The 14,871-nt window shown below is 45.5% G+C and overlaps 1 protein-coding gene across 3 annotated transcripts in view; it reads right to left on the bottom strand.

Moving 5' to 3' along the window:
* PLEKHM3 (pleckstrin homology domain containing M3) overlaps positions 1 to 14,871 on the bottom strand; it is a 144,073-nt gene that overhangs the window by 72,649 nt on the left and 56,553 nt on the right. The gene's annotated exons all lie outside the window — the stretch shown is intronic.

Here is a 14,871-nt window from a genome sequence, read left to right as displayed (position 1 = left end):
GCTGACAAGGTCCAATATCTTTGGCTGCTCTCAGTTCATGGCATCTGGATAAATGACAGTGAGTGAACTTAAAAAAACACAAACACACCCAGTAGAATATGGATAAAGATATAGGGACCAAGGTATAGGTGGTTAGAAACTACACCCCCCCCCCTACACACACACAAATAAAACAAAACTCATGGTTCTCACATTTTCTGTCTTTTAATGGTACTATGCAATTTTTGTGTGTCCTCAATGAAAGAAACCACCAATTTATTTAACATTTATAATTGTCCACTATGTGCCAAGCACTGTGCCAGGCACTAGGAAGATAATTATGAATAAGACAATCATAGTATTTGAGTTCAAGAAGCAGAAAGTCAAGTTAGGGAGAGGTACATACACTGGTAATTGCAATATGTGTGGTTATTGAAAAGAGAGCTATGCGTTGGGTATTTATTTATGGAATGGTCTAACATGGTGGGTCCCAAATCTGGCCATCTATTAGAATCACTTGGGGAGCCTTTAGAAAATCATAGGGCATAAGCCTGGGTAGATCCCAGAAATCAGAGTTAAAAGAAATATCCCCTGGTAACTAGGGCAGCCAAAGTTTATTCCACTGCCCTATTCTTCATCCAGCTCACTGGGAAACTCATTATTCAGCCTTTCTATTAAGTATTATATGTATTACTTGACAAATCCTAGAGATTAAATCATTTATCCCTTTACCTGGCTTCCCCTAATATTAACATTTTACTCAACCAAGTACATTGATCAAAACTAAAAAATAAACTATTATGTAAATTATACTTTATTCAGATTTCACCAGTGATTTCACTAATGTCCTTTTTCTGTTCAAAGATACAATCCAGAATATAGCATTGCACTTATAGATTAAAAAAACACACACACAGTCTCTCCCACCCCCATCCAGGGTTTCACTTCCTATGGTTTCAGTTACCCCAGGTCCCAAAATATTAAATGGGACATTCCAGAAATAATTCATAAGTTTTAAATTGGGCACCGTTCTAAGTAGTGTGGTGAAATCTCACACTGCCTTGCTCTGTCCCGCCTGGGATGTGAATCATCCCTCTGTCCAGTGTGTCTATGCTATGTGCTGACCATCCTTTTGTCATTTAGTAGCTGTCTCAGTTGTCAGACTGACTGTGGCGGTGTCACTGTGCTTAGGTTCAAGTCACCTTATTATAACTGTCCGATTTTATTATTGATCTCTTACTATGCCCAATTTGTAAATTAGATGATCGTAGGTATGTATGTATAGGAAAAACATCGTGTGTGTGCGCACACGCGTGCGTGCGAGAGTGTGTGTGTGTGTGTGTGTGTGTGTGTGTGTTTATGCATTTTCAATAAGACTGGAAGGAAATGCAGGACACAGTCTCTCAGTGGGACTACGAGGACAGCAATGTGCCAAAATCTAACAAGGGATGGAGGGTGTTTGAGCACAGTTGAATGGAAGGCATAATCTTTGTCAAAGGAGACTGCTTATTAACAAAATCCCTTAAACAAGGTAAAATGAAAACAATGTGGCAGCAGGGCTGACAAATGGAGACAGAGTGAGCCAAGTGAGTAGGCTGGAAAATCGTTTCAAAATTAGCTTCCGCTGCTTCCACTGGTTTGTAGAAACCTGGGTCAGCTACAGGAAGAGTCAGAAGAAGGAAGGCAACGGAAATGAACATCAGCAGGGACAAGTGCAGGGTAGCATTTCTATAATGTTTTGCTACTTAAAGTTTCTTCTGCTCCACACCCAAACATTCTATAACTGAGAGCACACAGGATATAAGAATTATTTATACATTTACAAACCAAATATTTACTCCTTTACTAAGGTACTATAGCCAGTCAAGTATTTAGTCAACAAACACTTAGTGAGGACCGAAAATAAGACAGGTGAGTGCTAACTGCTGATATGTCAGTGTCCACAGTTGATGAGCAATAAAGACAATGTCCAGCTTTTAAAAAAAGTTATTAAGGTACTAGAGGCCCGATGCACAAAATTCGTACAAGGGACTCAGCCCTTGCAGCCCTGACTTCGTCCAGGTCATCCGGAAGGACATCCAGAAGGTCGTTCAGCTGCCAGTCTAATTAGCATATTATGCTTTTATTATTATAGATTATAGAAGATAATTGACATATACCATTACATTATACAGGGTGGGGCAAAAGTATGTTTATAGTTATTCACAAGGAAAATAATATAATAGTTAATAAATAATACAAGAATGAACTCTGTTTCACATATTACCTTGGCCCCACCCTGTATTAGTTTTAGGTGTATAATGATTTGATTTGTACACACTGTGAAATAATCACGACCAGAAGTCTATTTAACATCCATCATATATGCAACACAGCGCTATTAACAATAATCTCATGCTGTACATTATATCCCTATGACTTACTAATTTTATAACTGGAAGTTCATACCTTTTGACCCCTTCACCCATCCCTACACATACACACATTTGGCAACCACCAATCTGTTCTCTGTATGTATGAGTTTGGTTTCTTTGGTTTTTGTTTTTCGTTTTGCTTTTAGATTTTTCATATAAATGAGATCATATGGTATCTGTCTTTCTCAGCCTGACTTATTTCACTTAGCATAAACCCCTCAAAGTCCATCCATATTGTTGCAAATGGCAAGTTTTCATTCTTTTTTATGGCTGAATTATGGAGGTCCGGTGCACAAGTTCATGCACCAGTGGGGTCCCTCAGCCTGGTCTGTGGGATCAGGCCAAAATCTACTCTCCTACATCCCCCTAGGGATCCCGGGTTGCAAGAAGGTGTAGACCAGGCTGAAGGACCCTACTGGTGTGTGAATGGAGAGACACAGGAGGTTGGCCAGCTGAGGAAAGACTGTGGGAGGGCTCCAGGGTGTGTCCGGCCCCGTCTTGCTCAGTCCTGATCAGCTGAACCTCAGCAGCAAGCTAACCTACCAGTTGGAGTGTCTGCCTCCTGTTGGTCAGTGCATGTCATAGTGACTGGTCGACTATTCGACTGCCACCTGGTGGTCAGTGTGCGTCATAGTAAGCAGTTGAGTGGCCTTAGCATATCATTAGCTTATTACATTTTGATTGGTTGAATGGTCGACTGGACACTTAGCATATTAGGCTTTTATTATATAGAATAGGATAATATTCCATGTATATATACACCACATTTTGTAGTTGTTTCCATAACTGGCTATTGTAAATAATGCTTCAGTTAACATATATGGGGTGCATATATCTTTTTGTTTTCTTCAGATAAATATCCAGAAGTGAAATTATTGGATTATATGGTAGTTTTATTTTTAGTTTTTAAGGAACCTCCAACTGTTTTCCCTAGTGGCTACACCAATTTACATTCCCACCAACAGTACACAAGGGTTCCCTTTTTTCCACATCTTCACCAATACTTTTTTTTTTTTTCCTTTTTTCTTCTTTTTATTGTATTTATATGGTAAGATGTATGTTAGGTGAACCTACTGTGGTAATCACAATACATGTAAACCAAATCATCAAGCTGTATACCTTAAGCTTACAGTGATGTATGTCAATTACTTTTCTCTTTTTAGAATTGTTGGCAGTATTACAGATGTCTCCCGTTCTCCCCACCCCTTTATCCACCTCTGCCCAGCCCCTAACCTCCCACCCTAGGTATTTTTAACAATGGCCGCTCTGACAGGTGTGAGGCAATATCTTATTGTGGTTTTGACTGAATTTCCCTGGTGATTAGTGATCTTGAGCATCTTTTCATGTAACTGTTGGACACTTGGATGCCTTCTTTGGAAAATGTCTATTTAGATCTTCTGCCCATTTTTAAATAAGATTGTTTGTTGTTGTTTGCTATTGGGTTGTATGAGTTCTTTATGTACTCTGGATATTAACCCTTTACCAACTATATGATTTGCAAGTCATTTTCTCCTATTCAGTTGGCTGCCTTTCATTTTGTTAAAGGTTTGCTGTGCAGAAGCTTTTTAGTTTGATGTAGTGCCACTTATTGATTCTGGCTTTTGTTGCTTTGGTGTCAGATTGAAAAAAAAAACACAACACAAAAAACATTGCCAAGACCTGTGTCAAGAAGCTTTTGGCCTAGGTTATCTTCTAGGAGTTTTATGGTTTCACATCTTATGTCCAAGTGTTTAATCCCTTTTGAGCTAACTTTGGGTCTGGTATTAAGAGACTGGACCCATTGCATCTTTTGCACGTGGCTGTCCAGTTTTCCTGACGCCATTATTCCAGCGGCTGTCCTTTCTCTGTTGTATTTCCCTGGTCCTATGGTCATAATTTACCATGTGGGCATGGATTTCTTTCTGAGCTTTTCCTGACTCGCCTCGGTCCTTCTTGCTTCCAAACAGTTCATGCTTTTTCTCACAATAATTAACCAACGTTGGGCACAGTCATCCTAGTATTCCTCCTAACACTTCCTTTGGTACAGCTCAGGGGAGCTGTGCGTCTGTCTGGCGGTTCTCTGAATGTGAATGTGTTTAGATCCTGTCTCCCTCCAGGAGACGCGCGGAGCCCCTCCGGCCACATCTTATCGACTGCGTCCTCTACCCCTCTGCGGTGTCTACACTAGAGAGGTCAGAGCAGACGCAAAGAACTGGGAAATGCAGCCTATGCGGACAAGATAAAGGGACTGAGCTTATTGTGTCTGGAAACGATGTTGTGTCCAGATTTCGTGGAGGCCATAAAAAAGAGAGACTTAGTACAGATAATGTCCATCAGCTTTTTTTCTCCCTGGAGGACGGATATTGGAGTGTGAAAGCAGTGAAGTCAAATGTGAGTAAATTTCCTGAGAAAAGATGGAGAAATATCATAGTGATGCCTTTTACTGTAATTAAAATCAGAAAAAGAGATTGTGCAGCTATTTTGAGGTAGGGACGCATTCAGGGTCGGGTAACTTAAGGCTCACTCCTGCTTCAGCTTCTTCTTTTTCCCATGCCTGTCTTCCAGGCAGACTTATTTCCCTCGACATTCTCTGAAACTCTCCCGCAGGCAGACCTTCACAGGGGCACGCAGGGTAGATAGTGACATGAGCCAAGCCCAGGGAAGCCTCACCATTGGGGACGCCAATTTTCCCCGCTGTGGCTTAGAGGCACAAGCCGGCCCTTCTCCTGGGATCCCTGGAGGATAGCGACAGGACAGCAGGGGCTCCAGGGCCAGCCCCCTCAAGCTCTGCATGATGGGGAGACCCCGCAGGCCCAAGGCACGCTGGGGTAGCCCGGAGCTGCCTGGGGCAGATCTGACCAGGAGGGACGAAGCTCCGCAGGAGATGCGGAGATAAACTTGCAGCCACTTCAGGGCCTGCCTGGGGAGCCGTTCATGTCCGGGAGGCAATGCTCCCGTCCCCTCAAGAAAGTCAGCTGGCACTGGTTTTTACTATTAATGTAGTCAAGGAAGAGTGGATGGTTATTGACATTGTCAGAAAACACGACGTGTGATCAGATCTCCCATGAATTTAATGCAAATCAAGTGCAGCCCTATGACCTCTCTGATTTCACTATGGTGAAAACCTAAAACTGGGACCTAAAACCAGCACATACGTGTTTCGTGGCAGTAAGTAATGCTGGGTACATGACATGTGACAAGCACCATGCTAGGCCCTGGGGGTGTGGAGTCCGGGGGAGCTTTTCTATCAGGGGATCCGCAGACCGGTGGGGCCAGCGGCCGGAAGCCAACAGTTGCAGGCCTCACGGGGAGGGCTGCGCTGAGTGCCCTGCAGGGGCGGGGGGTGGACGCCTGCAGATACCTGGTCAGGAAGGGCCTCCGACAGCCGACCAGTCTCCACTTGTTCAGAGGACAGTTCGTCCAACAAGCGGAGGGACGGGCATTCCAGGTAGAGGCGGGAAGAGCAGAGAGGCCGCGGGAGCACACTGCTCTCAGGGACCCGCCGTCTGTGAGATGGAGCTGACCTGGTACATGTCAGGGCGGGGACACACAACACACACACACACGGCCCGGTGTGAACTTAGACAGGAGGTAGCCAGACACAGGACGCCTTGAATGCCCTAAAATAGGGTGCCAGAGAAGTGCCTCAAGCAGGAGAAAGGCTTGATTAGATTTGTGCCTCACCTACGGCCCTGGCCGGTTGTTCAGTGGTTAGAGCATCGGCCTGCGGACCAAAGGATCCAGGGTTCGATTCCCAGTTCCACAGCCTCAGTGGGATTGAGTGTGGGAGTCAACCAATCGATGTGTGTCTCACATAGATATTTCCCCTTCTCCCCCCCTACTCCTCCTTCCTATTCTCTCTAGGAATCAGTGGAAAAAATATCCTCGGGTGAGAATTTTAAAAAAAATAAAGCAGCCAAAACCAGTTTGGCTCAGTGGATAGAGCGTCGGTCTGAGGACTGAAAGGTCCCAGGTTCGATTCCGGTCAAGGGCATGTACCTTGGTTGTGGGCACATCCCCAGTACGGGGTGTGCAGGAGGCAGCTGATCGATGTTTCTAACTCTCTATCCATCTTCCTTCCTCTCTGTAAAAAATCAATAAAACATATATATATATATATATATATATATATATATATATATATATATATATATATATTTTTTTTTTTTTTTTTTTTTTTTTTTTAAAGAAAGAAAGAAAGAAAAAGATCACCATCAGCAGAATGGGATGCAGGAGGAGTGCAGGGATGGATAATTTCTTTGGCAGCATGGGTGAGACATGATGGAGGCCTGCAAAGAATGTAAATGGTTGCCTGGGATCTGAGAGAAACCTCCAGAAACATAGGTTTCTGTGGCAGCAGCCACAGGCCATGATGACAGAGCGGAAGCGAAGGCCAGTGAGGAGTGTGGGGCTAGTCACAGGTGTCCAGCGGGTCTACGGCAGCTCCATTTACTGGGAACAAGACGAGCAGTCGTGTTGGGGAGGAAGGGAAGCTCGTTCCGGGGCGGGGGCCGCACCGGGCTGCGCAGTGGTGGGAGCTCTGTGGGCCCGGCCCACGGGTCAGGTGACGCCGGGGAACGGATGGCAGCCCCGCAGCGCCTGTGCGGGCCCTGGCAGAGAGGAGGAGCGGCCGCAGGAGGACGCCGGGAAGGTGCGGCCTGACAAGGGGAGGGAGGGCAGGAGAGCCCAGGAAGGGGAGGACTTCGGGAAGGGAGGAGAGAGTCAGGGGCAGCAGAGGCCACGGAGAGGTCAAACAGCAGAGGAAGACCCGCAGGAGGCCCGAAAGTGCTGGATTTGGCCAACGGATTCATGAGTGGCCTCAGACAGACCGGTCTGGGGGAGAAGAGGGGGGCCAGCCTGCCAGGGTGAGGGCTGAATCACTCTTGTGAGAAGCTGATTTAAAGAAGAGAAGCTGGGCCGGAGCTGCAGAAGGCTGCAGGACTGAGAACGGCTTCTTTCCTACAGAGGGGAGACCGGCGTGTTTAGGTGATGCAGGAAGAAGCGATGCGGGAGCAGAAGCTACAGACACAGGCGCGGGGGTCACGGGTGGAGCCTGGCTCCGGAAGGCCTGGAGGACGCGGGGTGTGGACCCCGCTGGGAGCTCTTTCAAACACCCCCTCCCGCTCCTGAGTTTTCCTAATTGAAATGCTTCAAGTTTTTGCTAATGTGTTAAAAGGTGATCACTAGTTTATCCAGCGTTCCCTCCAAACGTCAGCGTATTAGGAACAAAGCTGCGGACGCACTGCCGCCGCCGGTGGAGCAGGTGTGGGCCGCGGGGGGTGCGCCTTGGCTTCCCGATGGGACTCCGGGCTCCGGGGGTTCTGTCCACGGAGGGACCGCCCGCCCGCGGCCTGTGAGCCACCAGGGCTGCCAGGCCTCCACAGCCAGCCCGACAGCCCCCTCCTGCCGACGCAGTTCCTCTGCTCGGTCCTGACGCCAGACAGACTCGGGGAGAGTCAGCCTGCGCTTCCCTCGCCCATCAGGGGCAGGTGCCCGGTCAGGCCTGACACCGCAGAACCAGGAAGAAGGCTGCTGAAGGACCCGAAACGCACACTCTCTCCCAGCGCCAGCATGTCCCATTTCAGTGCCTTTAGGATTGCCTGGCATCCCGAGAGAGCCACGTAGGCTTCATTACAGATTGCTCTAATGAGGAAGGCGAGAGAACACAGAAACTGAGGGAAAAGATCATGTATGATTCAGAGCCCTCATGTTATGCACTTGGCACCTGAGGTTAAAAATGCAGAGATAATTGCCTATGGAATCAAAGGCGGGAGTCTCTACAGAAGAGGCAGGGGGTTCCTCCTGCCATTTGGTACCGGGACACTGAGTCAAACGCATCGAGACTCGTTTAACCTTGACTAATTTCTGGGACTTCATCTCGGCTCCCACAAGCCGGATGCTCACGAGAGAAGAGGAACTGCTAGTAAGTGGGCTCCGAAGCAGGCAGACCGTTGGCAGGGTTTTGATGGATTTAATGACATCGCCATTTCCCGGAGCTCCGCTCTGAGTTGCGCAGCTGGCATGTAAAAACCCACCGATTACCTGGAGAGCATTATGCCGAGTGGAATAAGTCAGTCAGAGGAAGACAAGTACCGTATGATTTCATGAATATGTGGGATCTAATGAACAGAATCAACCCACAAAGAGCAGACGGATGGCTGTCAGCGGGGAGGTGGCTGCAGGATGGGTGAGACAGGTGAAGGGATGAAGGAAGGAAAGAAAGACTCCAGGACACAGACAACAATGTGTTGACTGCCAGAGGGAAAGGGGGGATCGATGGTGGTGGAAGGGGCTTGACGTGGGTTGGTAAACACACAGTATGATATGCAGATGATGTGTTGTAGAACGTACACCTGAAGCACATATAATTCTATTAACCAATGCCAAATAAATAACAACCCAATGATTAAAATGAAAGAAGTTCATAATGGAAATATCACAACACACGTGTTAGGCTATAGGCTTTAAAGAATCCCCCCCCCCCCCGCCTCTCTCTCTCTCATACACAGGAAATATAACACATCAAAGGAAAATCTCCAATTTTGATTTTAAATCATAAGGATCTATAGGAAGACTACGGGTGGAGGTGCATAGGAATAATGCAGAAAGGAAAATCGTTTGTTCACGTGTTATTACTGTGTTTTCCAGGAAGACGTGATCCAGCGTGGGCAATTTGTACTGAGCTGAGAGCGTTGGCGTCTTTCCTTTGCAGCCCTGCGAAGCATCCCCAGTGAGACGCAATTTGGTGTTCTTGCTATGAGCTGTGAGTCTCCCTGAAATAGTTGCATTAGGCTGGATGTGTACAGGACTCGCATGCCCAGCCGTGCTCCCGGCTAATGGAAAAACAATTTGAAATCAAAGGAAGATATTTCGATAGCAACCCATGTGGAAGAAACAAACTTCAATCACTTTTTTTTTCTTTCTAGATAACTCATTTTGCTAATCTCATTGGCTGAAAAAGTGGCAAGGTCGCATCAGATATTACATCTTGGTAGATGATTATGGGAAATAAGGGTCTCTTTTACCTGCTCACTCAGAAATTGTGCTTAAGTTTCTTAGCAACAACCTTCCTGGAGTAGAGATACTTGGGAAGTCATTTTGGTGGTGATTATTCTGGGGTCTGTGATAATGGTGATGGGTGATATGACAGTTAGTATAGATCCTAGCTCAAATTCTTACAGAATTTTTTTTTAAATACATATTTTATTGATTTTGTACAGAGAGGAAGGGAGAGAGATAGAGAGTTAGAAACATCGATGAGAGAGAGTCATCGATCAGTTGCCTCTTGCACACCCCCCACTGGGGATATGCCCGCAACCAATGTACATGTCCTTGACCGGAATCGAACCCGGGACCCTTCAGTCCCCAAGCCGACGCTCTATCCATTGAGCCGGTCTCGGCCAGAATTTTTTTTAACAGTCCCTGCAATAAGTTTGATTTTTTTGTTGTCTTTTAGAAAACAATGTTCGATAACTTATGTATATTTAATTTAATCTCAGAATAAGATAAAAGCACTTTCTAACTTTCTGAAGGATTTCTCAGTAACTAAAAAGCTATGTGTATATTATAGTAAAATTAATATATAATTTGTCAGTTCTTTTTCAAAGTTTATTTACCTGTTTAGTTGAGTGACACTGTCTTTTTTTAGAGTCGGTAGGTCCCTTTTAGAGTGTTGAGGTTGGTATGTATATAATTTGCTGAGTGAGATCTCTCCAGAACATGAAGGGAGAGGAGCTTGAGGAGATCAGGAGGTTGAATGACTTGAAAACTTTAGTTCTAGAGTCATCCAAGGGAAAAGGAAGTCTGGAATGAGAATGACTGCTTTCAAAACTATCAAAACGCCATTTTCACTCAGTGATTCATGATGCTTGAGGCAAACAGTAACTGGCATAAAAAGACCCAGTATACTAGGTGAAGGGGTTGGGTTAAATGTAGCGAGTATAGTATGAAGCTTACTGTACTTATTTGGAAGGATATGCTCCGAAGTGGTAGAATAATGCGTGGCTTTCTTGTTTTAGTTTTCTATAATGAACAGTATTTTTCTTTTATAATAAGAAAAAAATGAGTTCGGCCAAATTAAGTGGGTGGATCTTGCTGACAGTACTTTATTCATTTAATTAATTTATTCAACAAATATTGATAACCCCCCACCCTATGTCAGGTGTGGTCTAGGCAGTGGGGAGACAGATAAAAAGCCGTGCCCTTTTGTAGCTTACACCTGGAGGGAGACAGACAAAATAAAATACCACGCTGTGTGGTAGTAAGCAGAAGGAAATAAGCACAGGAAGTGTGTGACAGTGGTTACATATTCAATTTTTTTTCAGATTAATGTTCTTTTTAAATTTTTTTCAATTACAGTTGACATACATTATATTACTTTTCGGTGTACAGCATAGTGATTAAGCATTTATATACCTTACAAAGTGACCACTCCACAAGTCTTGTACCCATCTGACAACATATCGATACATAGTTATGACATATTATTGACTGTTCCCTATGCCGTACTATTCACTGGCTGCTATTTTAAGTAGAGTGGCCATGGATGCTTCATTCAGGTGAGATGAGTAAAGACATGGTGGAGGTAGGGAACAAGCTATGCAGTGATCTGGGTGGGGGCAGGGGAGGTGAGGGACAAGTGAGCCAGCTTGGTGTGCTCAACAGAAAGCCTAGGTCAGTGGTCGGCAAACTCATTAGTCAACAGAGCCAAATATCAACAGTACAACGATTGAAATTTCTTCGGAGAGCCAAGCATTTTAAACTCTTCTAACGCCACTTCTTCAAAATAGACTGGCCCAGGCTGTGGTATTTTGTGGAAGAGCCACACTCAAAAGGCCAAAGAGCCCCATGTGGCTCATGAGACAATTTGCTGACCACTGATCTAAGCCAAGGACTAAACAAGTTGTGTGTGTGTGTCCCCTGGGGGCCTGTCCACAGCCACGCCTCGGAGGCTAGGAGCAGACACCCCTGTATGTTCTTCTCCCAGGCTTAGGGCTGCACCCAGCCCCTCCTCCTGTCTGTTGTCCCATTACAGGTCGTGGCATAATTTGCATACTATTTCTTTATATATTAAGATAGTGAGAAACAGGTGACAATGTTGAAGCTTGTTTTGGCTACAGACAACCCTATAGATATCTCCACATTTTTGTTTTAAACGTATAGGTCTGGTCAACACTGACTGGAGAGACCGTGCTGGCCATGGTCATGCCTACCTTGCAGGACTGGCTGAGTCTGGCAATGAGCACAGAGGTGCCATCAGCCAGCCCACCTTCCCACTCACAGGTCAGTACTCCCTGCCTTCCCTCACACTCTCCCAGAGGACCTCAATCAAGGCTTCAGGATTATTAAAAGCAGTTCCTCTTCAGGGTCTGGACTGGACATCACCCTCACCAATGACCGGCACGCCAGGGAAAGAAAGCAGCAGTGATGTGAACCTCAGAGAACCTGGTTCCGAGTGTGGACCCTCCTGCTCACCAGCCCCATCACCTCAGGCAAGTCATGGAGCATCTCCAAGTCACAGTTCTCTCTCTCCTGCCTAAACACCAGCTGTCCCACCCATTCAAGGGGGCTACTGTAAAGAACAAATAACATACTTATGGGAAAGCTCTTCTTAATTGATGAAATTATGATTACGTACAGGCACAGGTACCACATAAATAACTGAAGTGGGCTGGCACAGGAAGGCCAGGGCAGCCACGCATCTCACAGCACATGGCACTGAGTTTGGGGAGACAGCGGGGGCACAGAGACCACAGCAGAGTGGAGAGGCCAGGACCGCAAGCTGAGGGCTGCTCGACAGACACAAGGGAGGCTGTGCAATCAGAACTTCCGATTTCCTCAGAGAAACCAGACAGCCAGCTTCCCTTTGCTCGTGAAAACTCCTGATTATTGAAATGTTAGCAACTGTTTTAACTTTTTTAAAAAAATGTATTTTTAATGATTTCCAAGAGAAAAGGGGAGGATGAGAGAGAATCACTGATCAGCTGCCTCCTGCATGCCCCACACTGGGATCAAGCCTGAAACCCAGGCATATGCCCTGACCAGGGATCAAACCATGACCTCCTGGTCCATAGGTTGATGCTCAACCACTGAGACATGCCAACCACTGAGCCATGCCAACCACTGAGCCATGCCAGTTGAGCTATTTCAACAACTGGGCATCCCTGAAAGGCCAAACGCAACGTGCCTGAGGGCCAAACTTGGCCCCGAGGCGCGCTCTGTGGCTGGATGTGCACATTTGGCCCATGCTCCTGAGTTCCGTGGGACACTCAGGGCTGCGCCTTCCCAAAGACCCCCCTGATCGCTGCTGCTCCGCCTGTGCCCTGACAGCGCTTCCATTTCCCCCAGTTCTCCATGCGCCTTCACGTGTGGACACTGTAAATAACTCTCCTCATGAAAAGTGAACTAGGCCTTGAACCAGTCCAGCAGGGTCGCCATCTGGCAGTCCTCAGAAACTCAACTGTCAGCGCTGTAAACATTCTAGACTTCATGGAAGACACTGACTTTTTTCTAACTAATTACCTCTGCCAGTCAAGATCTGCAGTGTGAGTTCAAGAACAAGGCGTTCGGTTAACAACAATAACAAAAACAGCGAGGATGAAAACTGGCCGGCCCTCCCAATGAGAGGCCTGAACGCAAACGGTGACTTCCCTAATAAGGCGACGACCAAAGTTGCTCCCTGGCGGTCCAACACCAATACAATTAATCAGTCTGTTTTCAGTCTTCTCACGACAGCAATATTAACAGTTTGCTTTATTCTGTTTATACGGTGCTGACAAGTCTTCAGCGTGTTGGGCCTACTTGCTGGAGATTAATGACTACTCCTCTACCGAGGTAAAAACCAGGCAAGGAGAGAATGCCTTTTACGACCAGATAAGAGCTGGATTTTTCTTTGCTCTTTTCTGTTGCCCTGCCTGCCTATCAATTCCCCTGTCCTCTAATTTCTGTCGAGGATATGTAAGAGCAGTAGGTCCCAGAGGTTCTTCTCATGGTTTAAACTCCTCCACTCTTGTTGTGTCCCCAGGTGACACAAAAGGAACCTTGGAGAAGCTTCTCATCTCTAAAGGTACTGGCAGCTAATTGTTCTAAAAAGACTGATGCCATAGAAAAGGGAACGACAGGTAAGAGATGACCTCTGGCAACAGCATCTTAGCATATTAGGTGGGCAATGGTTCTCCTTTGATTCTGTGGTTATTTTTGTAGACACTAAAGTAGGCAGAATTGATATGAAGTATGGCCCAGCCCAGAAAATCTTAGACATCTTTCATTAAATAGTCATATTTCAAAATTAATAATTTGAAATCATTCAAGAAAACAAATCCCCATACCACTGCCCTCCAAAGGCTGTAGAAAGAATGCTTGTATGTTTTGCTCTGTGCCAGGTTAGAAAGACATGGTAACCTCCAGCCTATAAATTCAGAAAAACTATAATAACAAAATTAATTACTTGTGTGTAAAGTGCAAGGTATTTGAGAATATCTTGTAGAGCAATGTAATGAACCAGATTTGGACAGATCCTGAATCCCATGCTTGTTCTTTAATCATTTGTCTTGTTTGATTGGGAAGAAACAGATAGATTAGACAGAAGGGTACTGCAGTATCCTGAGACTAAACCAGGTGCTGTACTGGAAGTGAGGAGAAGAGGACAGATTTGAGCTTATCCCAGAAACAGAACCAACTAAATACATCTTTTTCGGCTGATTAAATTTGTTATTCAGCTGCTATTTTTAAGGGGTCTGGATGGGTCAGACACTGTGCTAAGTGACATACGGGAAGTGAGGAAGAGAAGAATCTGAGGACGACTCCTTCCTCAAAATCAGGGTACTGGCCGCTGTTCAGTGGTCTGAAGTGGCACCATAATACCCATTCACCCTCCCTCCTTCCATCCGACATTTAGTAAGCACCCATCTTGTGCCAGGCACTGCGCAACAGAATGGTCATGAACAAGCCCAGAGAAGAAAAGCCGAGGGAGAGAAAAAAGTTCCTGTATTCCTTCTCACAGAGTTGGGGTGGGAGTGCCTTCTCTCCAGAACCTCCATTCCTTTCCTGGTGGCCTGGCCATGGCGCAGTACAGGGTGGTAAACCACTGGACTGCGGAAAAGCAGAGGTATTCTTAGTCATCCATATGGAGGGAGGGTCTCCTATTTAATTTCTATATGTGTGCCCTGATTTGGCATATTTAACCAAAGTAAAACTGTATCAGAAAGGTATTTAACATAATTCCCATGTGCAGATTTTAATATTACCTAAGCATATCGGCTCAAGAAAAATTAGCTCTGAGGAAAGCCAAAAAGTACTGAAAATACTCTGAATGTTAAAATTCTTGCATATAGTTTAGTTGGTAAATTGGTTTGAGACATGTAATTCTACTGCCTTTTCCGGAAAGCCCTGATATTTTAGAATTAAGATGTGCCTAGACTTTATAGCAACAAATCCTGACCACTTTCTAAAAAAAAATAACTAGGCAGTAGAATGACTACCACTGAGAAGTATTTTGCTT

This window comes from Pipistrellus kuhlii, unplaced genomic scaffold, assembly GCF_014108245.1.
Source record: "Pipistrellus kuhlii isolate mPipKuh1 unplaced genomic scaffold, mPipKuh1.p scaffold_m20_p_7, whole genome shotgun sequence".
NCBI lineage: Eukaryota > Metazoa > Chordata > Mammalia > Chiroptera > Vespertilionidae > Pipistrellus > Pipistrellus kuhlii.
The sequence above is the reverse complement of the archived record's forward strand: the minus strand, read 5'-3'. Positions and strand labels throughout refer to the sequence as shown.